This window comes from Dipodomys merriami, unplaced genomic scaffold, assembly GCF_024711535.1.
Source record: "Dipodomys merriami isolate MVZ:Mamm:240054 unplaced genomic scaffold, mDipMer1.0.p SCAF_1, whole genome shotgun sequence".
Classification (NCBI taxonomy): Eukaryota; Metazoa; Chordata; class Mammalia; order Rodentia; family Heteromyidae; genus Dipodomys; species Dipodomys merriami.
This window is the reverse complement of record NW_027202270.1, coordinates 27,056,738-27,082,494: the sequence shown is the minus strand read 5'-3', so window position 1 is coordinate 27,082,494 and position 25,757 is coordinate 27,056,738. Positions and strand designations below refer to the sequence as shown.

Sequence of the window (25,757 nt, the reverse complement as noted above, 5' to 3'; positions counted from 1 at the left end):
AAATGGTAAAATATTGACCATGATTTTTAGTTCCACCATTTTTTTGGTAAGTAGGATGAATTATGAAGATAGTCTCAATCTCCTAAAATTGTGTTTTGATTATTTTGTTAGGAGCAAAATCAATATTTACCAGAAACTACTGATTTTTAATACTTGGAAGATTAAACAGGATGACTGACCATATGCCACTGATTATTACAAAATGTTCCATAGTGAAACCCTAATAATAAACATGAAATGAAAAGCCTTTTTAAAAATTTAAAATTAAAAAAAATCATTCACAATTGTAACAAAAGATGGGCCAATGTCCAAGAGAAAAAACCTACTCAAATGAAAAACATTTGGTAAATGAAAACAAAATCTCCCCAAATAAAAACATACTTTCCTTCCTTTATTGGTACTATAGAAATCTGCAATGATTGGTCTTTCTGTTTCATTTCAACAGGACAGAGTCTTGTTGTCTTTTTTATTTTTCCAGGAAATAGTCTACCAGACTTTCAGGTTGTGATTGAAGATGGCTTATGCAATCACTCAGCCCTCTGGGATTTCTTCCCATCTGAGGATCCACGTACCACCCCAATGAGTCACATTTCATAAAATGTAACATCTGTGAGAGAATGTTATAAACATTACAGTGCCCAAAACAGCTGTAGAACTTTAGGAGAAACAGAATCTCTACTTCTCAACAAGTTCTTCATATTTCAATTTGCAAAATTAAAATGAAGACAACACTCAATTCCATGTCACCCACATACCTTTCCTTTTCTCTTTTTTTTTTTTTTTTTTTGGTTTGAGAAAGAGAAATATGGGAGAAGAAAAGGAATGGTAGACCAAAAAGAGAGAAGATCTAGGTTCAAGGATAAATATATGTTTAATATTTTGAGGTCTTTGTAAAACTATTAGCTTATGTCATATACATATTATCTGAGACTCCTTGACAATGATTATATATAAATTGTTTCTGGGGCTGGGAAGGTGGCTCAGTGGTAGAGTGCTTGCCTTGCATGCATGAGGCCCTGGATTTGATTCCTCAGCACCACATAAGCAGAAAAAGCCAGAAATGGCACTATCCTTGAGTGGTAGAGCACTAGCCTTGCGCTGAAGAGGTGAGGGACAGTGCCCAGGCCCAGAGTTCAGGCCCCACAACCGGACCCCAAAAAAAACCCCAAAAAACAAATAAATTGTTTCTGAACACTAAGGGCATATAGCCATTATGTATATAGTAGATTATTTGTTTTATTTGTGTGTTTTTGGTCAGTCATGGGGCTTAAACTTAGAACCTGGGTGATATCCCTTTTCACTCAAGGCTAGTGCTCTACCACTTTGAGACACAGCTTCATTTCCAGTTTTCTGGTGGTTAATTGGAGAAAAGAGTCTTACAGACTTTCCTACCTGGGTGGGCTTCAAACTAGGATCCTTGGACCTCAGCCTTCTGAGTAGCTAGCATTATAGGTGTGAGCTACCAGTGTTCAGCTCATGATTTAAGTTTATTTTGAACTTTCTTCCACATTTGTTCAGCTCATGATTTAAGTTTATTTTGAACTTTCTTCCACATTTAAAATACTTTGTCCTAGAAACAAAGGTTTAGTATTTGAGAGTAGCAAAATGGATCTTTGTTATTAAGTATGGTGGCTCATACAAAAATGGATACAGGCACACACTTGCATTGTCCCTGTGGTGACAAGGACTTAGATAACTGAACACAATTGTGTCACCAAGTACTCAAGTTCAAGAACCTACTGAGAAAATATTGGAGTTCCTATACAACTAATATAATACACTTTCATTGAAACATAATGAAAGTGGTTTATTTCCTGACAAGGAACTCAGCAGGTATTCAGTTAATAAACAAGCTGACACAATACAATTTCTTTGTAAGGACTCTACTTTCAGAATAGATTCTTATATCTTTTCTCCACACTCACAGATTTTTTTCTCAAAGGCAGTGTCAAATAGACAAACTGTCTTCAAGCGAAAACTTGATTTTCTGAAAACGAACTGAAAATGTGTGTGCCAATGTATTAAAACACACATACATACATACACACACAAGTTCCCCCTAGAGCAACTTGAAGTCCATTTTAAGACTCAATGGGACAGATATATCAATAGCATATGTATCATCAGTGTAAGAAATTTTGATTTTTCCTGCATTCAAGACAGTTACAAGGTTCCAAAAGGAAATCGGAGTGGTCAATTCCAATATTTCTTAAAGTATCTAATTCTACTATACTAACCTAGAAATTGTAAGGAACAAGCAGTGCTCAAAGAGAACAGTAGAATTATGTCATCTTTCATTTCAACAGTCCCTTACTGAGCAACACCAACACTGAATTTTATGCTCTGTAGTACTTAAGTGAACCACCATTTCAACAGGTTTTCTTAGCTGCTAATGTGCTCTGGCCGCAGGTACAGGCCAGAATTTTCTCTAAGATGGATTTGGTAAGCCTACATGAAAAATATACATAATATTGGCTAACAGAATGTTCAGGTCCGCCATAAACCATTAGAGAATGGGACCTTTCCATTTACAAACCAGTTTCTAGTCTTCAATCTTCTTGAAAACGCAGGCTTCCCAGTGGAGCAAGGTAAGTCAATGTTGATCATGTCGAGAAGGATAAAAAGCCACTGGCCCGTGGCACCTGTGTCCCCACACCTGGGTCAGCGTTCAATTCACTTTGTTTAGAATGTGGGTCTCGGCCCATGACTCGCGCACACCAGATGCTGTTCCATGGCTCCAAAGGATCAAGTCTCACTGTGCCAAGTCGCCAAGCCCCATTCTTCATTTTCTAACCCCATGTGCATCGTCCCATGGTTCCAACAGACCGAGTTCCAGCCGCTGCGCCATGTCGCCAAGCCCCATGCGCCATTTCCCACCGTGCCACGTCCCATCCCTCCAACAGACCAAGTTCCAGCTGCTGCGCCATGTCGCCAAGCCCCATGCGCCATTTCCCACCGTGCCACGTCCCATGGCTCCAACAGACCGAGTCCCAGCCGCTGCGCCATGTCGCCAAGGCCCATCCGCCATTTCACACTGTGCCACGTCCCATGGCTCCAACAGACTGAGTTCTAGCCGCTGCGCCATGTCGCCAAGCCCCATCCGCCATTTTCCACCATGCCACGTCCCATCCCTCTAACAGACCGAGTCCCAGCCGTGGCATGTCGCCAAGCCCCATCCGTCATTTCCCACCGTGCCACGTCCCAAGGCTCCAACAGACCGAGTCCCAGCTGCTGCGCCATGTCGCCAAGCCCCGTCCGCCATTTCCCACCGTGCCACGTCCCATGACTCCAATAGACCGAGTCCCAGCTGCTGCGCCATGTCGCCAAGCCCCATCTGCCGTGCCACATCCCATGGCTCCAACAGACTGAGTTCTAGCCGCTGCGCCATGTCGCCAAGGCCCATCTGCCATTTCCCACCGTGCCACGTCCCATGGCTCCAGCAGACTGAGTTCTAGCCGCTGCGCCACGTCGCCAAGGCCCATCCGCCATTTTCCACCATGCCACGTCCCATCCCTCTAACAGACCGAGTCCCAGCCACGGCATGTCGCCAAGCCCCATCCGTCATTTCCCACCGTGCCGCGTCCCATGGCTCCAACAGACCGAGTCCCAGCTGCTGCGCCATGTCGCCAAGCCCCATCCTCCGTGCCACGTCCCATGGCTCCAACAGACTGAGTCCCAGCTGCTGCGCCATGTCGCCAAGCCCCATCCGCCATTTCCCACCGTGCCACGTCCCATGACTCCAACAGACCGAGTCCCAGCTGCTGCGCCATGTCGCCAAGCCCCATCTGCCGTGCCACGTCCCATGGCTCCAACAGACTGAGTTCTAGCCGCTGCGCCATGTCGCCAAGGCCCATCCGCCATTTCCCACCGTGCCACGTCCCATGGCTCCAGCAGACTGAGTTCTAGCCGCTGCGCCACGTCGCCAAGGCCCATCCGCCATTTTCCACCATGCCACGTCCCATCCCTCTAACAGACCGAATCCCAGCCGCGGCATGTCGCCAAGCCCCATCCGTCATTTCCCACCATGCCACGTCCCATGGCTCCAACAGACAGAGTCCCAGCTGCTGCGCCATGTCGCCAAGCCCCGTCCTCCGTGCCACGTCCCATGGCTCCAACAGACTGAGTTCTAGCGGCTGCGCCATGTCGCCAAGCCCCATCCGCCATTTCCCACCGTGCCACGTCCCATGGCTCCAACAGACCGAGTCCCAGCTGCTGCGCCATGTCGCCAAGCCCCGTCCGCCATTTCCCACCGTGCCACGTCCCATGGCTCCAGCAGACCGAGTCCCAGCTGCTGCGCCATGTCGCCAAGCCCCGTCCGCCATTTCCCACCGTGCCACGTCCCATGGCTCCAGCAGACTGAGTTCTAGCCGCTGCGCCACGTCGCCAAGCCCCATCCGCCATTTTCCACCATGCCACGTCCCATCCCTCTAACAGACCGAGTCCCAGCCACGGCATGTCGCCAAGCCCCATCCGTCATTTCCCACCGTGCCACGTCCCATGGCTCCAACAGACCAAGTCCCAGCTGCTGCGCCATGTCGCCAAGCCCCATCCTCCGTGCCACGTCCCATGGCTCCAACAGACTGAGTTCTAGCCGCTGCGCCATGTCGCCAAGCCCCATCCGCCATTTCCCACCGTGCCATGTCCCATCCCTCTAACAGACCGAATCCCAGCCGCGGCATGTCGCCAAGCCCCATCCGCCGTGCCACGTCCCATGGCTCCAACAGACCGAGTCCTAGCCGCACCACGTCGCCAAGCTCCATCAACCATTTCACACTGTGCCAGGCCCCATCCCTCCAAGGGTCCATGTCCCGCCGTTCCACGTCGCTGGGCCCCATCCTCCATTTCCTACCATCCTGTCTCACCCTGCCACGTTCCATCACTCCAAGAGAGAACCCCCCAGCCAGCATTTCCTCTCACCATTTCTCCAAGAGGCTAAGTCCCACCGCGCCATGTCGCCAAGCCCCATCTCCTGCCATTTCCCACCACAGTGTCCCACCGTGCCACGTCCCATCTCTCCAACGTGCTACTGCGCCACTTCGCCAAGCCCATCCACCATTTCCCACCTTGCTAGGTCCCACTGATCCCGCAGATACAAGTCCCACGGCGCCATATCACCAAACTCCATCCCCATTCCCTACCAAGCAGTTCCACCGGACCACGTCTCACTGCTGTGAGTGCCACCGTGCCACGTCCTCCCATCACGGCCCGACCTGCCATGGCCCATCTCAGGCATGGTCTGTCGTGCCATGTTACCTTGTCTGTCCATTCTTGCTTCCCTTAAAACTCAACCCACATTGGTGTTTCTCTCCATCAAACCTCCCTCCCCACGCAACGGCCCATTCATTCACCTGGCGCTTGCTTTGAAGAGTGAAATGGGATTATCTTGCACAACGTTGTACACAGTCTGGTCACCACACTGATCCAATCCCCTTTGTTGGGGTCGGGATTAGGGGTTGAAGAGGGACTCAATTACTAATGGCCAATGGTTGAATCTTGCATCCATTACATCTCTACAACTTCCGGGTTGGTGAATACTTAAGAGGTTCCGAAATCGTGGTGAGTCCAGAGCAGCACCGCTTGCGTCTTTACCATCAGCCAGTTCCGGAGTCTTGTAAGTAAACTGTTTTGCTGGTTACTTCAAGCTATTTTTGGTAAACCATGAAACAGAAGGATGGGTATGAAAACTTCTGGTTTTATATTTGGTTATTGTATAGGTAAAGACCTAGGTTTAGCTGGCATTTCTGTTTGGATGGTGGGCAGTCGGGGATCTGAACTCTCAACCTGTGGGGGGTGGTGCTGTTTCCAGGTAGATAGGCTAAGAGCTGAATTAATTTGTACAATAATTAGTAAGAGAAACTCCCCCAATGTTGCCAGAAGTGAAGCACTGAGAATATTATGAATATAGGACAGTAATAGTAACCTATTACTGAAACATTCTATTTCCTCTCTCCTATTTCCATTTATTTGTTTATTTACTTATTTATTATTTTGTGCAAGTCCTGGAGCTTGAATTCAGGGCCTGGGTGTTGTCCCTGAGTTTTTATGTTCAAGGCTAGTGCTCTACCACTTGAGCCACAGTTCCACTTCTGGTTTTTTAGCAGTTGGTTGGAGAAGTAAGGGTCTCATTGACTTTGAACTGAGATCATCAGATCTCAACCTCTTGAGTAGTTAGGATTACAAGCATGAGTCTGTGTCTGGTTCATAACTTCCTTTTCTATTTTAGTAATTTATCGTTATTATAAAAGTGATGTATGGAGGAATTACAATTACATGAGTCATACAATGAGTACTATTTCTTCTGTACAGTATCTTCCATTCCCTCACTCTCTCCCAGTCCCTACCTCTACTCAATGAGTTGTATAGTTCACTTTCATGTGTATCAAGTGAGTGTCACAGCTGTATTTTTCTCCACCCCTTTTCCCTCAAGTTCTGTACCTTCCTCCTCCACCCTCTCAAAGATACTTGAACAAACCATACATAAAGAAAACAGGACAGAATCATCAAAGAAAAATTTCTTGTTTCCATATCTGTGAGTTCATTTTGAGATACTACATATAAGCAGTATATATTATATAATTATTTATTATAGATTACATAAATTATTAATTATACATATTTTATATAACTCTGAAGAGGGGCATAGACATTGTGTCTTTTTGTTTCTGGCATAGAGTATCCTCTTTTGGTCTCACTGTGTCTATCTAGATGTAATTTCTGTGTATCAGAGAGAATGTGTCATTTGTCTCTCTGAGCTTGGCTCACCTCTCTTAACATGAGTTGTTCTAGTTCCATCCATTTTCCTGAAAATGACATTGTTTTATTCTTTCTAATGAATGTATAAAATTCCATTGTACATAGGTACCACATTTTTTTAGATCTACTCATCTATTGTGGGGCATCTGGGCTGTTTCCATATCTTGGCTATTGTGAACAGTGCAGCAATAAGCACGGAGGTGTAGGTGTCGGTGTCTTCATCATGTCCTGACTCATGGGTAGATGCCCAGGAGTGGTATGGCTGGGTTGAAGGGAATAAATATATTTAGTTTTTTGAGGAACCTGCAGACTGTTGTCCAAAGTGGTTGTACTAGTTTACATTCCTATCAACAGTGCAGCTGGGTTCCTTTTCCCCCACATCCCTGCCAACATTTGTTGTTGGAATTCACAATATTGACCCATAAGATGGAATCTCAGGGTTCTTTTGATTTGCATTTCCTTTATGGCAAGGGATGATAAGCATCATAACTTCCTTTTTGCTGGTATGTCCTTATTACTTTTTTATTGCAGATTGGGGATAAAAATCAAGGTCTGAGCTTACTAGACAAACACTCTACCACTAAGTTACATCTTCAGTCCTTGTTTTTTATTTGAGACTGGGTGTCAGTATAAAATCCAAGGTATCGGGGCTGGGAAGGTGGCTCAGTGGTAGAGTGCTTGCCTTGCATGCATGAGGCTCTGGGTTCAATTCCTCAGCACCACATAAGCAGAAAAAGCTGGAAGTGGCACTTTGGCTCAAGTGGTAGGGCGATAGCCTTGAGCTAAAGAGCTGAGGGACAGTGCTCAGGCCCAGAGTTCAGGCCCCATGACTGACAAAAATAAATAACTAAATAAAGAAAAATAAAATAAAATCCAAGGTAGCTTTTTTTTTGTCGTTGTTGTTGGCTGTAGGGCTTGAATTCAGGGCCTGGGCACTGTCTCTGAGCTTTTCAATTCAAGGCTAGTGCTCTACCACTTTGAGCCACAGCACCACTTCAGGTTTTCTGGTGGTTAATTGGAGATTAGAGCGTCAGGGACTTTCTTGCCTCAACTGGCTTTAAACCTTAATCTTCAGATCTCAGCCTCCTGAGTAGCTAGGATTACAGGTGTGAGCTACCAGTGCCTGGCTTCCAAGGTAGCTTTGAACTCTAAATTTCCTGCCCCAGTTTTTCAAGTGTTTGAATTTCTAGCATGTATCACCACTCCTGGCTATATATTTTTTTGTTTGTGGTTTGTTTTGCCAGTCCTGGGGCTTGAACTCAGGGTCTGGAAGCTGTCTCAGGAGTCTCTTTGTGCTCAAGGCTAGTGCTCTACCACTTGAGCCACAGAGCACTTTGAGCTTTTTCTGAGTAGTTTATTGGAGATAAGAGTCTCACAGACTTTCTTGCCTGGGCTGGCTTTGAACTGTGATCCTCAGTTTCCTGAGTAGCTAGGATTATAGGCATGAGTGAGCCACTGGCTCCAGCTTACTTTTTTTTGTTGTTGTTGTTACAGTCCATTCATATGTTTGTGATCTGGGAAGAAAATTTATAAGTAAACCATTCTGTTTGTTCTAAGAATTATATGAGATATTATACCTAAGTTTGAAGCATAGTGCCTGACTCAAAATGACAACTCAATAAATGTAATAGCTTCTTATGACTTTGTTCAATTAATCCTTTCATTAAAGGGATGAATTACAAAATAATTCATGTGACTAACATACAACTTTGTGGAAAGGAAGCAGCAAATTTGGGGGCTTCTAGAGAATTTTTAATGGCTCCTTTGGGGATATTGTTATTAGGGTTATGTTTTTGTTGGTTTATTTGTGGCATTAAGGATTGAACCCAAAGCCTCAAGCATGCTGGGAAAATGGTCTATCATTTTACTATATCTCTTCAGCCTTGTTTGTTGTTAGTTTGATAAAAATTTTGGATCTATATTTAATCCAAAGGGGAAATAACAGAAACCACCACAAACAACAAGAAAACTATTACCGTAAGACTACTTTGAGCTCATTTCTTTTTTAAAAAATTTCCCCCCAATCGGGACATTCTGATCCTGTGATAATGTTCTAGAGTAAAGGAGTTTGTTTATTTCGCATCAAATCATCCCATAGATGAGTTCATTTGTGGTGATGAATATCTGGAAAACACAGCCGAGCTTCTAGCTATGGTGTCACTGACCCGCTGTAATCCAACTAGCTTGAGAGCTAATCAATTATCTCCCTCAGCAAGACAGAAATTCTGTCTGGGCACTCTCTGGTTTGATGAATATATTACATACTGATTGCCTGAGAAAAAATGTAAAAAGCAAGAGATGGTCATTCTGTAGAAAATTACTGAAGAGTGCCCAATCAATTTTAGCAATTTCGTTTATAATAGCTAGAAAACAGGTTTGTTCTTTTTTTTAAAAAATCAAGCTTTTATTTATTTTAGTCTGAAACAAATGAATATGGATACTCTTGTAAATATTCCAGTAAAAACATCAAATGGCCATATATTCTATAAATTATTTTCTTTCCTCTCTGTCTTTTGGGAGATAGAATACATATCTGAGTACATCTAAAAACACCACATTGATATTTCTCTACTGTATTATAATCCTTATGGAACAAGCAGTCATACCCATGGGCTGAAATTTTCCAAGTTCAATAAATTTCCTCCAAGAAAAAGGTGTGTGTGGGGGGGATGCTTATAGTAGCTTTTGAGAGCAAGTATGTTATCTTTCTTAGAAGGAAAAAATGAATTTATCTAGTGTGCTTTTATCATCCTTTAAATTGTTCCTACTTCTTTGGTTTGTGAATATAAGAAATTGTAACTAATTAAATATCCAGTAAACTTGCCTTATTCCTGGGTACATTATGCATGGTTTGAAAAAAGCATGATGAAATCATGATGAAAAAAAAGTAATTCTGAATAAAAATACTCAAAAATTTTCTTCCTCTCCTCTTTTGGGGGGCAATACTGGGGCTTAAACTCAGGATCATATGCTGTTCTAGTACTTGAGTCATTTACTCTCCCAAAAGAGGTTTCAAAAATTTTAAATTTAAATTTCCACATGCATTGTGCTGTTGGTGCAGAGACTCTCTCATTCAAGCTCTGTTGTTATCAGTTGTGTTTAAATCATTGTGTGATCAGCTGAGCATTTTTCTATCTGTGGTTTTGAGAAAATTCACCCTCCCCCCCCCCAAAAAAAAGCAAATGGATCCCAAAGACAAGATTAAAGTGAATATGCTTAATTTAAGTGGTAAAGCAAAAACTTTTGATTTGCTGAAAGGTGGCATGTCTGTAGTGGTAATTATCCATGTTATGGGAAAAAATTGGGTCAGAGATCACAGTGCAATATTGAACATGAACATTGCTCAATTTTTCCTTCACTGCAGTTAGTCTCCTTGGAACCATAGTCCTGTGGATAGCAAAGTTTCACTGACCGTGTGTGTGTGTGTGTGTGTGTGTGTGTGTGTGTGTGTGTGTGTGTGTGTGTGTGTGTGTGTGTGTGTGTGTGTGTGTGTGTGTGTGTGTGTGTGTGTGTGTATGTGAGAGGGGGGGGAGAGAGAACGGGAAAGAGAGAGAAAGAGAGGGAGGGAGATATGAGAAAACCATTCAAGAGATTAATAATTTTAACTACAGTTAACAAATAAGAAACAATATAGAACACAATGATAAATGAAAAGGTCATGTTTAAGATTAAAAACACAAAAGGGAACTGGAGGTGTGGCTCAGGTATCAGAGTACCACCTGTGAGGGGGGATGGGCTAGAGTGCAAGGGTTTAAGTTCAAGCCTTAATACATACATACATACATACATACATACACATACACTCACACTCACACTCTCTACAATTTGGTGATAGAATAATTTCTATTAGCTTATATTTTCCATAAGTTAACCATACAGTTGATTGGACTTTTATTTTATCTTGCTGATGGTGTTGAAATTGAGTTACTTTCCTAAATAAATTCTCCTCAGACCTCCAGAAACCTATGTCCCAGTCTAAATGAAGGTCCTTGGTCTATACCCTTCCTCAGAATATTGTTAGCTATGTATCTGAAAGCTTTTCTGATGAATTCTACCATGCTCTAGTTTAGCTCACTGGTATACCACGGAACTTCTGAGTAAACAAGAGAGCTCACAAGAGAAGAAAGGCACTCATGCCTGTGGACATCTCTCAGCTATCAGAGAAAAGGGGGAATGAGAGGAAATCAAAGTCTTACTAATCAAGTCCTTTACATCAGTTTTTATGTTCACTTCCTTTTTCTTCTAAAAGGATTAAAATATTGAGTATCAAATCTGCCTTCATCTCCATAGCTATTCCTTTAAACTGATAATAGGTCCCATCTCCTGAAAAAGAGGATGAGATTTTTCCCCAACTATTATCAAAAGCAATGTTCATCAGAGGACCTAGTCAGTGCTTACCAAGTACACTGGCAGTGACCAAAACTGTGTTAGCAACTGGATGTGGAGGACCCAACTGTAGTCCCAGTATTAGGAAGACTAAGGAAGGAGGTTTGTGAGTTTGAAGCCAGCCAAAGCTACATAATGACACCCTATCTCTAAAGCAAACCAACAAAACAGAACCACATTGTTTAGTACTATTATTTCTACCCATACTATGTAGAAATAAAGAATACAAATTAAATGTTTATAGAATCAAACCCATGATTAGATATATCTAATTTTTATTAAAATGAACACTGTTGTTGTTTTTGTTTTATTTGATGATTTCTAGGATTATAAGCATGAGCCACCATACCTGGCTTAATCTATACTTTATTTTGGAGCACATGGAAACAAACTGCCATTATGTTAGGTCAGACATAGTCTGATAATATTATAGTATGGTACATGTAATAAATAGAAACCAATGTGAATTCTTATACAATTATCAGAATGCTCCAAAATGAGATTTTTTTTTCCTCTCAGAAGTTCATTATTGCACACTAGTAAAACAAATTTTATAATAAGCATGTTCTATCTATATATACATGTTCTAGGTTCAGTGATCAACTTGTAGCCTTATATTTTATATATTTCATACCATTGGGGACACTAGTTCTCATAGAAATTCAACCAGCATGTATAGTATTAGACTTGCTTGGATACTCTATCTTTTCCATGCTGCCAGGTTGCATAATTCTTTTCAAAATCCACCTCAGGCCTAGCCTTTTTAGTATTAGCTGCCTTTATCCCAGGTCTTAATCTATATTCTAGTCTTCCTCAGGTAATTTGATTTTTGTTTGGTGCTGGAACTGGGGCTTGAACTGAGGGCTTGGGTACTGTTCTCTAGCTTTTTCAGTCAATGCTGGTACTCTACCACCTGAACTACATTTTTACTTCTGGCTTTTTTTGCGGTTACTTGAAGTCTCACATAGACTGGCTCTGAACCAGGATCCTCATATCTCAGCTGCTTAAGTAGCTGCGATTATAGACATGAGTCACTGGTACCTAGATCTTCTAGTACTTTTGTAGTGGTTCGATTACGTGTGTTTATAGTGATCACATTTATAGCTGATTTTTTTCTCTTCTTCCAGTACTTCAACTTAGTCCTTCAAGCTCTCCACTCATAGCTGGCAGTCTACCACTTGAGCCATGTTGCCAGTTTGGCATTTAGCTGATTAAGACTGGCTTTTAACCATAATACTTAGATCTCATCTTTCTACCTAGCTAGGATTAGAGAAGTGAGCTACCAGTAACCAGCCTGAATATTTGTCTAATTGTAGCTGATTGTATAAAGCATTTGTAATGGAACAACCATTTACAATGAAAGAACTATATATAACTCATTTTTATTTGTTAGGTGATTGGTTGACTATGGATAATTAATAACTTTTTTTGCATTATAAAATCAGAAAATTAGTACCTCAGGGAGTCAATGTGGATGCCATAAGAATCCCCTGTGAGGTCTACTCTGTTTCCATTAGATTCCTGAGAACACTATGACTTTTTTATTAAATATCCTCTGTGCCAAACTTTGAAATGAATTATTTTGTTTCACCTTGCTTGGAACTTTGACATCTAGAAATTACCTGTTTTTTTAGTGGTATAAGAATATCCATATAATCCATTGGTGACTCTGAAACCTTTTCCTCCTCTATAGACTTTAATTTCAAACTCCACTTAAAATCTGCTTGGAAATTTCCTGGTCCCAATTTGGGTTGGCCTGGCTTTGATCACTGCCAAGGTCATCTGTTACCTTGATTACTTCTGAAACACATATGTAGAAAGTAACACAGATAACATTTTTTTTTTTTTGATACTGAATTCAGAGCCTCATACTGTTAGGCTGGTACTCCACTACGTGTATGGTAAAGGGGACTCCAACCAGCCTTTGCTTTTGGCTGGTTGTTTTGGAAATTGATTTCTTTTTCCTTTCCCCCCCCCTTTAAATTGTTATTATAACGGTGACATATAAAGTGGTTACAGTTGCATAAGTCAGGTAATGATTACATTTCTTTTTGGACAATGTCATTCCTTCCCTTGCTCTCTCCCAGTTTGGAAATGGATTTTATCAAACTTTTCTGCCAGAGCTGGTTTGAAGTATAATCCTCCAGACCTCAGCCTCATAAATAGTAGGATTATAGACATGAGCCACCAGGGCCAGGCTAGATAACAGGTTTGGAGAACTCAAATTAAGTCTGTATTATCCATAAAATGGATAATACTCTCCAGTGATATAGAGATTTGCACAGTGAAAAGTATAAACTGCTATGTAAATATATTTTTGTTGAAACCTGAAAGTTATCTTACAGGGAATACAAATGGAATATTATTTAGCTTTAACTTAGGGTGCATTAGTGTGCTATTTCATCTGTGTACTGTGTTGGCCCAATGGATAGATTACATTTGAGAAGACTTGTGTGTGCCTGCACATACACATGCCAGTTCTAAGGCTTAAATTCAAGGCCTGGGCACCGTCCCTGAGTTTTTTGTTTTGTTTTTTTGCTTAAGGCTATTGCTCTACCACTTGAGCTGCAGCTCCACTTCTGGGTTTTTGGTGGTTAATTGGAGACAAGAGTCTCATGGATTTTTCCTGCCCTGGCTGGCTTTGAACCACAATCCTCAGATTGCAGCCTCTCCTGAGTGTTGAGTAGCTAAGATTACAGGCGTGAGCCACTGGTGCCAGGCTTAGAAGGGTTTTTGTAAAAGAACCATGTCCCTATATACAGGGAATTGTTTTTGTTTCTAGGCCTCCTGTGGATATTAACATTGGTGGAAGCTTAATTTGTTTATGTAAAGTGGTGTCCACTGGCACCCAGGATGTGGGTGTTCACTACTAGATGCTGGTAGGGGAACATCTGCAGCGCTCAAGGGCAGTGGGGAAGTACCCGGGAGATTGGTGAGTGTCTCCGCTGAATCTATTCCTACCAACCTGAGCATGAAGCTAATGCTGTCGGCAGAAAAAGACAAATCTTCAAACAACAACAACAAAAATGCATGTAAAAGGGAGACAGAGATTAAGGGAAGAAAGACTGAACTGGCTAGTTAATAAAAACAAAACAAAAAAAGCAGAAGCACAAAGAGAAAACGAGAAACTAAGAACAAGGATGTGAAACAAGGAGTGAAAGAGATCAAATCTGATGGATACCATTCAGAACCCCGTGGATGTTCATCCTGTCCCCCTTCCCGCCGTCCCCGATCTCCCTTCTGGTACAAACAGAGGAATCATTTCATCAACTGCTTGCCAAATATACACGTAGCCCTGGAATTTTATTTTATTTTATTTATTTTTAAATGGAAGCTGTCCTACTTTATCCCATTTAAAAATATCAAAGCTTGTCTTTTAAAAGCAAAATCATTGGTTGGTGGAGGGGTTTTGTGCGTTGGGATTTTTTTTTTCAGTAAAACCAGGAAATAGTGAATTAATGAATTATTGGGGGGGATTTGCCTAGCTTGGGGGTCTGCTTACCATTTTCAGGGTGTGCAAGGTAGCAGTGGAAATGTTCTATATGTCCTATCATACACATTTGTGGTAAATTGTTACATTTCATGTCGCTCCGGCATCTATTTTCAATTAAGTTGGACTTAGTCATAGCAAAAGCAAGGCTTAGTCACCCTTGACACTTTCCAATTTTCCCCGGTACTCAAGGTGATGGATACAGATTTCTACCTTACACAGCTGTCTCTAGGAGACAGCCAGCTCGCCTCGCCACTGACGCCCACACCGTTTATGGACAGTGCAGATCTGCCACACTAGTCACTTCTCAGACACAAAGTGTCTGTGCAGAATTAGTTCCCATTTGCTGTAAGCCCAGGAGCAAATTACAACTCCCCCATGGGAAACCTGCCTGGAGACATCTTGAACCCAATAACCTGGGGGCCTGTCATGTTCTTTTCCCCACTCCTGGCACTCGCAGCAGCTTCCCTCTTCCTGAGCTCTGCAAAGCTTGCTCCCTTCCCCCTAAGGCTCTGCAAAGCTTGCTCCCTTCTTCTCGCTGGCTCTGTAATTAATTATAACAGGGCTTGTCGTGTTTCACACTCTGTCTCCCCTGACCTACACACTTGAACTCTTCTCCTGATCAATGCAGTCTTACAGAGTGGCTATCTTCATAAGAACAAACTGGACAGAAGACAGACAAAAGCTGTAGGATTCTGCCAAGATAGACAAACCCAACTGAAGATTTTCTACTTTGAGTTTGCTTGGAAAGTGACAGGCATTCAGTGGATATCGTACTTCATAATTTGAGTTCTGATTTTTTTGGGGGGCTAGCAATATTCAGCCATATACACTCTTCAGATGCTGGGCAGGGCACGCAGCCACAGCTCTCAATCAGCCATGCAATCATGAGGAGGGGTGGGGGAAAAAAAACACATACTCTGAAGTGCACTGTGTTGCTAAGCAACGATGTTCAGAAGGTTACACACATTCAATCTGTTTTCAATTGAAAATATTTTCAGCTTACAATGGTTTTATCGAGGTGTAACCCTCTCATAAATCCTAGAACATCTGTCTAAACAAATTTTCTCCGTGAGGGACACCTGGTCACAGGTCAGACACTTAACTATTAGGTCAGTCTAAAGAAGTACTCAGAGAAAGGCCTGGTAACACCCATGACCATGTCCACTACAGCCCTTCCAGAGAAAAGGTGGGTCCTGCTCTTTCTCTTAGTACCAAATTAGGGGAGATGCAGTGCAGGAGAGCAGCGTGTGTGGCTGTGACCACGAAGGGTACAACAGAATACCCTTGTCCTTCCCTCAGCCTCTGGTGTGGGGCTCCTACACATAAGCACAAACACAAGGCTTGTTAAACACACACACGCACACAGACACACACACACACAGCAAAATTGCAGGTTTGCACTGAAGGCCTGTTTTCCTTCTATATGTGCTGCACAATGCCTGTTGCCTGCCTTTTCTTCCCCAAAGTATTGCTGTTGCCAGTATCAGCAAAAAGTCCTTCCAGGAGAACGCTGGTGGCTCACACCTGTAATCCTAGCTACACAGGGAGCTGAGATCTGAGGATCAAGGTTCAAAGCCAGGGGCAGCAAACTCTGTAAGTTTCTTTCTCTCTAATTAACCACCAGAAAACTAGAAGTGGGGCTATGGTTTGAAATGGTAGGGCGCTAGCCTTGAGCAGAAGAGTTCAGGAATAGTGCCTAGGCTGCATGACTGACAAAAAGACAAAGAATAAAAAGCCCTTTGGAAGAGGGCAAAATGACCCTCACCCCTGCTCTATCCTGGAGAATACACCACACAGACAGCCCAGACTCGCGCTAAAAGACACACAGACAGTTTTCTACTTTGGGCCAAGAAGAGTCATTACCTCTAACCAAGGCGAGGCCATTCCCCCAGCAAGGAAACCAGGAAGATGCCCCTGTCACCAGGCAGCTAGAGTCATAGCAGGACCTCCCATCTTAAATAAGAAGAGTAAGCTAGTGACAAGAAGCCAATGGCAGCGCCACAGGGGAAATAAAGCTGAAGCCTAGGGTTTCTTTGGGGCCTTTCTTTGCTTCTGTGTTGTCCTTCTACCTTAGCAAGAAAGTGAGGGGGCAGGCAGCGGGTAGTGAACCCAGCCAGAGACAATGAAAAATGAGGCTGCTGATTCAGCAGGGGCAACTTGATACGACCAGAAGCCTGGCACAGTGAGGAAAAAGAATACTTCAGACCCATAGAAATACAAATCTTTCTCTAGATGACAGGTTTTACTTGAGAGAGAGAGAAAAAAGGCTGAGAATGGCGATGAGCCTTAGAGGTAAAATGATATCCTAATACCCGCAAAACCTAGGCTTGAGCCACAACACTGTTAAAAAAAAAAATGTAATGGGAGGGGAGACTGTTAATTATGTTACAGTTAGGGCTTGGAGCACCAGGTCTATTCTTATTGCCTTATTTCCTCTTACCAACCAGAGACACAATCTAAGAACTACTGCAGATGGATAAAAGGCTAAAAATCGAACACGATGACAGCAATAACAACAAAAATGTAGGGGAGGGAGGGAAAGGCATCAGTCAGGTGACCTAACAATCAAATTGGAAAGAATTTATATTTACAAAACAAAAACCTTACTAACTGGCACTTTGGAATCATCATCTTGTAATTAACATGTCTTGAATTAATTGTTCTCCGATATTGTTTTTAGGAGAATTGTTTGCTAAGGAAAATCTCTCCTGATCAAAGCACACTGTCCCTGGAAATATAATTAAAGCCCTTTGTACAATTAATGTGTGCTAATGAAAACAAAAATCTCTCCTTGCTCTGGGCTCTGTTGGGCACTGTTCTATCTTTCTTGTGAGAGTCCAGTTTTTCTAATAAGCTTGTGTTAAAAGACTGAACAGGCTGAACAGTTCCCTGTGTCACTTGTGATATTAAATTGTGAATTAACAGCTTTCTGACACTTGGAGACACTGACACTTGATATCCCCTTTAAGGAAACCTTTAGGCTGAAAAGAATCACAACTACATGCTGGTTTAAATTTTCAGAGCAGTATACTAAAAATTAGAGACAAATAGAAATGTATCTATCCTAAGGATCTACAGCACATACTGGAAAATCTCAGCTGTGCACAAAAACAAGGGCAAAACATGGCATGCAGGCAGGCTCCCATGGCCCACGCCTGTAATCCCAGCTATTCAGGAGGCAGAGATCTGAGGGTGGAGGTTTGAAGTCAGCCCGGGGAGGGAAAGTCCGGGAGACTTAGCTCCCATTAACCGGAAGTGGCGCTGGTGGCTCCAAGAAGTAAAGGCGTTAACCTTGAGGGGCAAAGCTCAACCAACACAAAGAAAAGAAAGAAAACGCAGGAAGCGGAGGCATGGCACAGGTAGTAGAGCGCCAGCCTTGAGTGGGAAAAAGCCAAGCCAAGAGCGCTCTGGCCCCCGGAATTCAAGACCTAGAACTAATGCGCATGTGTGTAGCACACACACACACACACACACACACACACACACACACACACACACACGCGTGCGTGCATACGTGCACACCCGCGCGCGTCCGCACACACATACACACAAAAGGAATATGGACAGCGGTAGCCGGACACCAGTGGCTCACGCCTGTAATCCTAGCTACTCAGGAGGCTGAAAGCTGAGGATCGCGGTTCAAAGCCAGCCCAGGCAGGAAAGTCCATGAGACTCTGATCTCCAATAAACTGTTAGAAAACCGGAAGTGGCGCTGTGGCTCAAGCGGTAGAGCGCTCGCCTAGAGCTGAAGAGCTGAGGGACAGCGCCCAGGCCCAGAGTTCAAGCCCCATGACCTTCCGCCCCCCCCCCAAAAAAAGTTCCAATTTGCAGGATGAACAAATTGTGTGGGGGGGGGCGGTCCTGCCACGAGCATGTGAGGTCCACACCCGAACAGGACACGCGTACAAGCCTCGAAAGGCCAACTTCAATGTACATTTTACTACAAGGAACCGAAAATAAAGGAAGGCTCCGAAGGTGCACGCCACGGGAGCGATCGCACCCAGCCCTCACCCTTCCCACTGTCCACCTCCCGCCTCCCACTTCCCAGTCCACCTCCCGCCTCCCACCTCACTTCCGCTGGCCCTGGGCTGGGAATCCCCGTGCACTCGGCACCCGCATCCAGGGGAGGTGAGTACAACGCAGCAGGCCTCTGCCTTCCTGCTGGTCGTGTTCGTGTCCATGTAGTACTCTACCTGCTCCAAAGAGTGACGGGGACGTGGGGTGGGCCATTCTTGCTGCGGGCACGGGAAGAAGGAAGTCCCCGGGCGTTTAGTAACTACCCGGGCGGTGCAGGCCCGCACTGGTGGCTCGCGTGGTGACCAGAGGGGTGTGTGCGTGCGTGTGTATGTGCGTGTGTGCGCGCCCCACGCGCCGCTTGTGTTGTTTCTGGTCTGATTTTGGGGGGGTCAGGCTTTCTCGGCCTCTGATGTACGGCCTAGGAGAGCTGACTCATCTCGGAGCGCACACCGGCCTGGGAGGACCTCAGGGTAATCTCCGTGCCTCGGGGTGTCACGTGGGCGATCCCCGCCACCCCCAGCCACGTGGTTGGCCGCACAGACCGCCACACCCCGGGCCTCGTCGGGGAGAGGCGGGAGTGCCACGGACAAGTTTGTTCCGCGCCACGGAGCGTGGCCCGTGGCCCGGCACCGCGGCACGCGCGTGGCGCACTTTGCCGCAAAGTGACTGACCCCCACGCAGGAACCGAGGGGCGGACGGTGCCCCCAGAGTTCTCAGACGGGACGGGGGCAGCGGGTCAAGGGTGGGGGGTACAGATCCCAAAGAGCTCCCAGACAAGAGCGTCTGTTGTAGGCGTGATCCTTACAACCCTGACTGTTCTGTTCGGGGAGTGGTCGGCCGTGATCGGCTGTGAAGTTTCGGAACGCGGCCCGAACTAGGAAACCCGAGAGTAAAGAGGCAGGGAGCCACTTTTCTGTTTTGTTTTGTTTTTCCCTGCCTGGTGATCTTTAAAAAAACAAAACAAAACAATAGTTTAACTGAGTTTTCTTTTTCCTAGTTCTTCTACAGTGAACCTTCCATAGCTAATTTTTAGCTTTCTGGATCACGGCAACTCACAGCCCAAATTTATGGGTTGTTATAAACTAGGTAAAGACTGAGAAAATTACTGAACATTCTTCATCCTCCCCCTCCCCAGCCCAGCAACGTGCTCTTTTTCTGTCCTTTTTCTTGATCCATTAGCAGCTGTAGTCAATCCTGGACAATCGTCCCTAAATACCTTAGACCGGGCCAGAAGATAGGCATTTTGGAAACTATGAGAAGTGGTCTCTCCCTCCCCCTCTTTTTTCTTTTTCTTTTTTTTGCTACCTGGCAGCAAGTCCAAATGCTATTTTGTTAAATAAATCATGTTCAAGAATCCTCACCAGGTCAGTTGAATTTATGTCATTTTGAGGAAAACAAATATGCAAACTACTTACCAGTTAATGTTCTGTGAAGAGAGAAGCTATTGTGATTTCTGGGTGTAACCGCCCGGCTCCAGCATGAAATGGAGAATGTTTTTCCAACAGCTAAGTTGAACACTCGTTCTAGCTTCCTGATGCTGTTTTTATCTGGCTCTGGAAATGACACTGTAGGGAAGAATGATGCTAGGTCTTAAATGTGGTTCTTCCCTGCCTCCACCACCCTTTTATGGTGGTGGTGGTGGTGGGGGGAAACCACATGTACTCCAGGAACTAAGTACCCGGTGAACATACTGTACAGATTATACTTCCTTCACTCCAAGTGTTGTGTCACAGGACTGTCCTTTAGAAATCATTGCTTTTTGCTACTCTGCTTTAGGCAAAAAATGAAGGAAAAAAAAAAAAACTAAAAGAGAGTGATTGAAACTTCCTCCTCCCTTCCTCCCCTCTCCTCCTCCATCTGAGGAGCTTTGCTTCTGAAAAGTTATGTTGTATTAGCAGCAATTGAATGAAAAGAAGCCTTAGAAAGTCAAGGAAACTTATTCAATATTCAACTATAGAACTCATTACAAGAGGTTTTATTTTGGGGGGTGGGGAATGGTCCTGGAGTTTGAACTCAGGGTCTGGGCTAGCATTCTACCACTTGAGTCATAGTTCTACCTCTGGCTTATTTGGCAGTTTAGTGGAGATAAGAGTCTTATGGACTTTCCTTCCAGGGCTGGCTTTGAACCGTGATCCTCAGATGTCAGCCTACTGAGTAACTAGGATTATAGGTGTGAGTTACTGGTGTCTGGCTGGGTGGTTGTTTTTTGTCAATTGTGGGGCTAGAACTCAGCTATCTCTGAGCTCTTTTGCTCAAGGCTAGGGATCCACCACTTTGAGCCACAGCTCTACTTCCAGGTTTTGGTGCTTCAGTGGAAATAGAAGATTCATTGAGGGGCTGGGAAGGTGGCTCAGTGGTAGAGCGCTTGTCATGCATGCCTGAGGCCCTGGGTTCGATTCCTCAGCACCACATAAGCAAAAAGAAAAAAGCCGGTAGTGGCGCTGTGGCTCAAGTGGTAGAGCGCTAGCCTTGAGCTGAAGAGCTGAGGGACAGCGCCCAGGCCCTGAGTTCAGGCCCCATGACTGGACCCCCCCCCCCAAAAAAAAAGACCTCACTGAGTGGGCTGGGGAGGTGGCTCAGTGGTAGAGCGCTTGCCTTGCATGCCTGAGGCCCTGGGTTGGATTCCTCAGCACCATATAAGCAAAAAAGAAAAAAGCTGGAAGTGGCACTGTGGCTCAAATGGTAGAGCGCTAGCCTTGAGCTGAGTGACAGTGCCCAGGCCCAGAGTTCAGGCCCACGACTGGACCCAAAAAGAGAAAAAGGAAGACTCATTGAGTTTCCCACCTGGGCGGGTTTTAACCACCATCCTCAGATCTCAGTCTCCTGAGTAGCTGGAATTACAGGCATGAGCCATCAGCACCCAACTAATTTTGTTTTGTTTTTGTTTTTTTATTCAATAGACAGTGAAGAATGGAACCAACTTTTTTTTTAATTCAACAGATGTTGAAGAATGGAATCATGTAATATTAAGAGATTTTTTTTTTCTTTTTTGGCCAGTCCTGGGGCTGGAACCCCGGGGCTTGGGTGCCTTTGAGCTTCTTCTTGCTCAAGGCTAGTACTCTACCACTTGAGCCACAGCCTCACTTCAGGCCTTTTCTGGTAATTTATTGGAGATAAGAGTCTCATGGACTTTCCTGATTGGGTTGGCTTTGAACTGTGACCCTCAGATCTTAGCCTCCTTAGTAGCTAGGATTACAGGCATGAGCCACAGGCGCCTGGCACTGTGGGTCACACCTATATTAATTCTGTAATTTGTCTGTTCAGGCTGTCTTGGAACTACAGCCCTCCACTCTCAGATCCAGATGTAGGGATTGTGGTTGGAAGCCAGTCTGGACATTTGAATCCATGAGATTCTTTATCTCCAATTGACCAGTAAGAAGTAAGAAGTGAAGAAGTTGCTCAAGAAGTGCAGCCATGAGCAAAAAAGCCAAATGAGAGTGTAAGCCTCTGATTTCAAGCCCCAGTACCATCACACATAGATTAAAAAAAAAAAAAAAAGGAAGTTATTTTGCTGGGGGGCTAGTAGCTCACGCCTATAATCCTAGCTACTCCGGAAGTTGAGATCTGAAGATGGGATCTGGGTTTGAAGCCAGCTTCCAATTAACCACTAGAAAACCAGAAGTAGTGCTGTGGCTCAAAGTGGTAGAATGCTAGCCTTGAGCACAAAAGCTCAAGGACAGCACCCAGGCCTCCAAACTGACTTCAGAAAAAAAAAAAAAAAAAAAAGGCTGGTGCTTGTGTCTCTTGCCTGTAATCGTAGCTACTCAGGATACTGATATCTGAGGACTGTGGTTCAAAGCCAGCCTGGGCAGGAAAGTCCATGAGACTCATCTCCAATTCCAGAAAACCGGAAGTGGCTGTAGCTCAAGTGGTAGAGTGCTCGCCTTGAGCTGAATTGCTGAGGGACAGCACCTGGGCTCAGAGTTCAAACCCCATGACCAACAAAAGAGACGGGGGGGGGGGGGGGGGGCGGAGAGAGGGGAGGGGGAGAGAGAATCTTGATTTTCTATTGTCATAGGTGGTTTGAAAGAGAACTGTACTCATTCTGATGAAATTAGAGGTTTGATTTTTATCCCTTATGACCTATCTTCTGGGACCCCTGCAGATGTGAACATTTCTATGAACGAGAGGCAGGACTCAGAGGTGAGAAAATCCAGGGATGAGGGCTCTGGGGACCACAGGTAAGCAAACCAGGGTGCTCTTAGCTTTCCTCGCCAGAACTGTCTTACCTTTTTTTTGGGGGGGTCCGGTCGTGGGGCCTGAACTCTGGGCCTGGGCGCTGTCCCTCAGCTCTTCAGCTCAAGGCTAGCGCTCTACCACTTGAGCCACAGCGCCACTTCCGGCTTTTCTCTTTTTGCTTATGTGGTGCTGAGGAATCAAACCCAGGGCCTCAGGCATGCAAGGCAAGTGCTCTACCACTGAACCACCTTCCCAGCCCCTTACCTTTTTTTTTCAGTGTAAGGGTAACATCACCTTAATTGTGTGAAATTTGAACCTGAAATTCTTGGTCATAAAAGGTCAGTTGCGAGAGAAAGCACATGATTTTGTGTTTGCCTGCTGTCAGTACCAAATTTAGAAACATTGAAAGAAAGAATTCTCATGGTGGCAGTGGGATGGGGTGGATACACTTTTTCAAACCACCCTTGTTTCTGGGTTATGGAAGACATGTATACTCCCACACTGGCCTTCCTAGAGATTGGCAAGCACTCTTCAGGAGTTTGGATAGATCTTTCTCTTCCTGTTATCTCCTTATTCCCATTCCTTTCCATCAACAGTGTTAGCGTTTACCCATAGTGCCTACTGTATTTAGTAAGAGTGTTAATCACACCAAAGCACAATTACATTCACAAGAGGCATTTCTGAGTATTTCTAGAAGTTTTGGTTACTTCACATGGTTTTGAAGTTTTATGGGGTAATGCAGGAAATAATAACAAAGGAGAAAACAGCAAGAGAAAATTCTTGGCCATATATATATATATATATATTCTACATATATATATGTAGAATATACTCTGTGCATTATAATATAATGTGGGATATAGTATGGGCTTTTTCTTTTTCTTTTTTTTTTTTTGTCAGTCGTGGGGCTTGAACTCTGGGCCTGGGTGCTGTCCCTGAGCTCTTCAGCTCAAGGCGAGCGCTCTACCACTTGAGCTACAGCGCCACTTCCGGTTTTCTGGTGGTTTATTGGAGATAGGAGTCTCACGGTCTCTCCTGCCCGGGCTGGCTTTGAACCGCGATCCTCAGATCTCAGCCTCCTGAGTAGCTAGGATTACAGGCGTGAGCCACTAGCACCCGGCTTCTTTTTCTTTTTTTTTTTTTCCTGCCAGTCCTAGGGCTTGAACTTGGGGCCTGGGCACTGTCCCTGAGCTTCTTTTCCTCAAGGCTAGTGCTCTACCACTTGAGCCACAGTGCCATTTTTAGCTTTTTCTGTGTATGTGGTACTGAGGAATCGAACCCAGGGCTTCATGCATGCAAGGCAAGCACTCTACCACCGAGCCACCTTCCCACCTGGGCTTTTGTTTTTATGGTGAGCAATCACTTAATACTATGGAGTTGAGCTGGGATATAGTGGCTTACTTCTGAAATCCTGGGTACTTAAGGAGGCTGAGACCTGAGGACTGGTTCGAGGCCAGCACAGGGAAGGAAGTATGTAAGACTCTTCTTACCTCCAGTTAACTACCAAAAAGCTGGAAGTGGAGTTGTGACTCAAGTGATAGAGTGCTAGCCTTGAGCAGAAAAGCTCAGGGACAGTGCCCAGGTCCTCAGTTCAAGCCCCAGTCACAGGGGGCTCAGACCTGTAATCCTAGCTACTCAGATGGCTGCCCTGATGATTGTGGTTAAAAGCCAGCTCCAGCAGGAGAGTTTGTGAGACTTTTATTTCCAATTAGCTAAACCGCTCCTGTCCATCTCTCCCTCTCCCCCCCCCCCAAAAAAAGCTAGAAGTTGAGGTATGGCTCAAGTGGTAGAATGCTAGCTTTTGTACAAAATAGCTCAGGGACAATGCTCAGTCTGCTCTGGAACCAGCACCAAAAAAAAAAAAAAAAAAAAAAAAAGAAGAAGAAGAAGAAGAAGAAGAAGAAAAAAGGAAAAAAGAAAGAGAGAGAGAGAGAGAGAGAGAAATTGGTCCAAGAGACAGTAAGCAAAATTATATAGTAAATAAAATCTTGTAAATAAGCACTATTTTGTTTGTTACAGTGTTTGAAGAGCAATTTTTTTTTTGCTATTGTTCCCAGCTGGCCTAGGTAAATCCCCTAATCTCCATGGGTGTTCTCCACCTGTGCCCACCTTTGAAAAGCCCTCCCTGCCAGTCTAAGAAAGCTTGCTTGCAGTTAATGAGATTTGCAAATGTAGGTGCTTAGGTGTACTAGATAATCTGTCTGGCACCCCTGAGCATTAAGGCTGCAACAGATAATACATAATAGATCAGCCAGGCTGTTTGGACATTGGTTAAGCTGGTAAATCAGTTAATTGGAGAGCCTAGTACAGCCTGTACCAAAAAGGATAAGATTGCGGTTTGGTCTCTTTAAAGAGATTTACCCTTTAGGTTATCCATCCCCTTATGGAAAATATGTTTACAGAATTGAGTGAATAGAAGAAAGGAGTAGCAGTAACTTTTACCAGATAAAAGAGTTCATGACAGGTCACCATTAAGCCATTTGCAAATTCCCTGAAACCTGTTGAGGGTAGTGCTTCAAAGAGTTGAATGTATGATTCATGTCTAGAAGTCCATCTGGCCCCAGCTGGGCAAGATAAACAGTGCCCCTGTCATATCTTCGGCAAAACAGGATTATCCATAACATAAAGATAGCTTTTTTTCTCCACTGTGTCATAAAAATAGCGTAAAAGAAAGATTTGTAGGAATTTAATGGAGTTCTAATACTTAGAAATAGTTGGGTGATTTTAAGTGAGTCATTGCTTCTATCTGTTTTAAGCCCCATCTGCATAAAAAAAATTGGGGTTAACAATTTAACTTAGCTTCCCATTTTGTTTTTTATATTTTATTTTATGTTCTATGTGTGTCAGTACAAGGGCTTGAACTGAGGGCCTTGCACTGTTGTGTGGCTTTTTCCACTTAAGGCTAGTGTTCAGCTGCTTGACCACAGCT

At 44.2% G+C, this 25,757-nt stretch overlaps 1 protein-coding gene across 1 annotated transcript in view; it reads right to left on the bottom strand.

The window, feature by feature from the left end:
- Cmklr2 (chemerin chemokine-like receptor 2) overlaps positions 1-20,258 on the bottom strand; it is a 43,915-nt gene extending 23,657 nt beyond the window's left edge. The window contains exon 1 of the mRNA XM_070029985.1: positions 20,065-20,258. The gene's annotated coding sequence lies outside the window, so the exon portion shown is untranslated. The remainder of the gene's footprint in view (positions 1-20,064) is intronic.
- Positions 20,259-25,757: the final 5,499 nt, after the last annotated feature.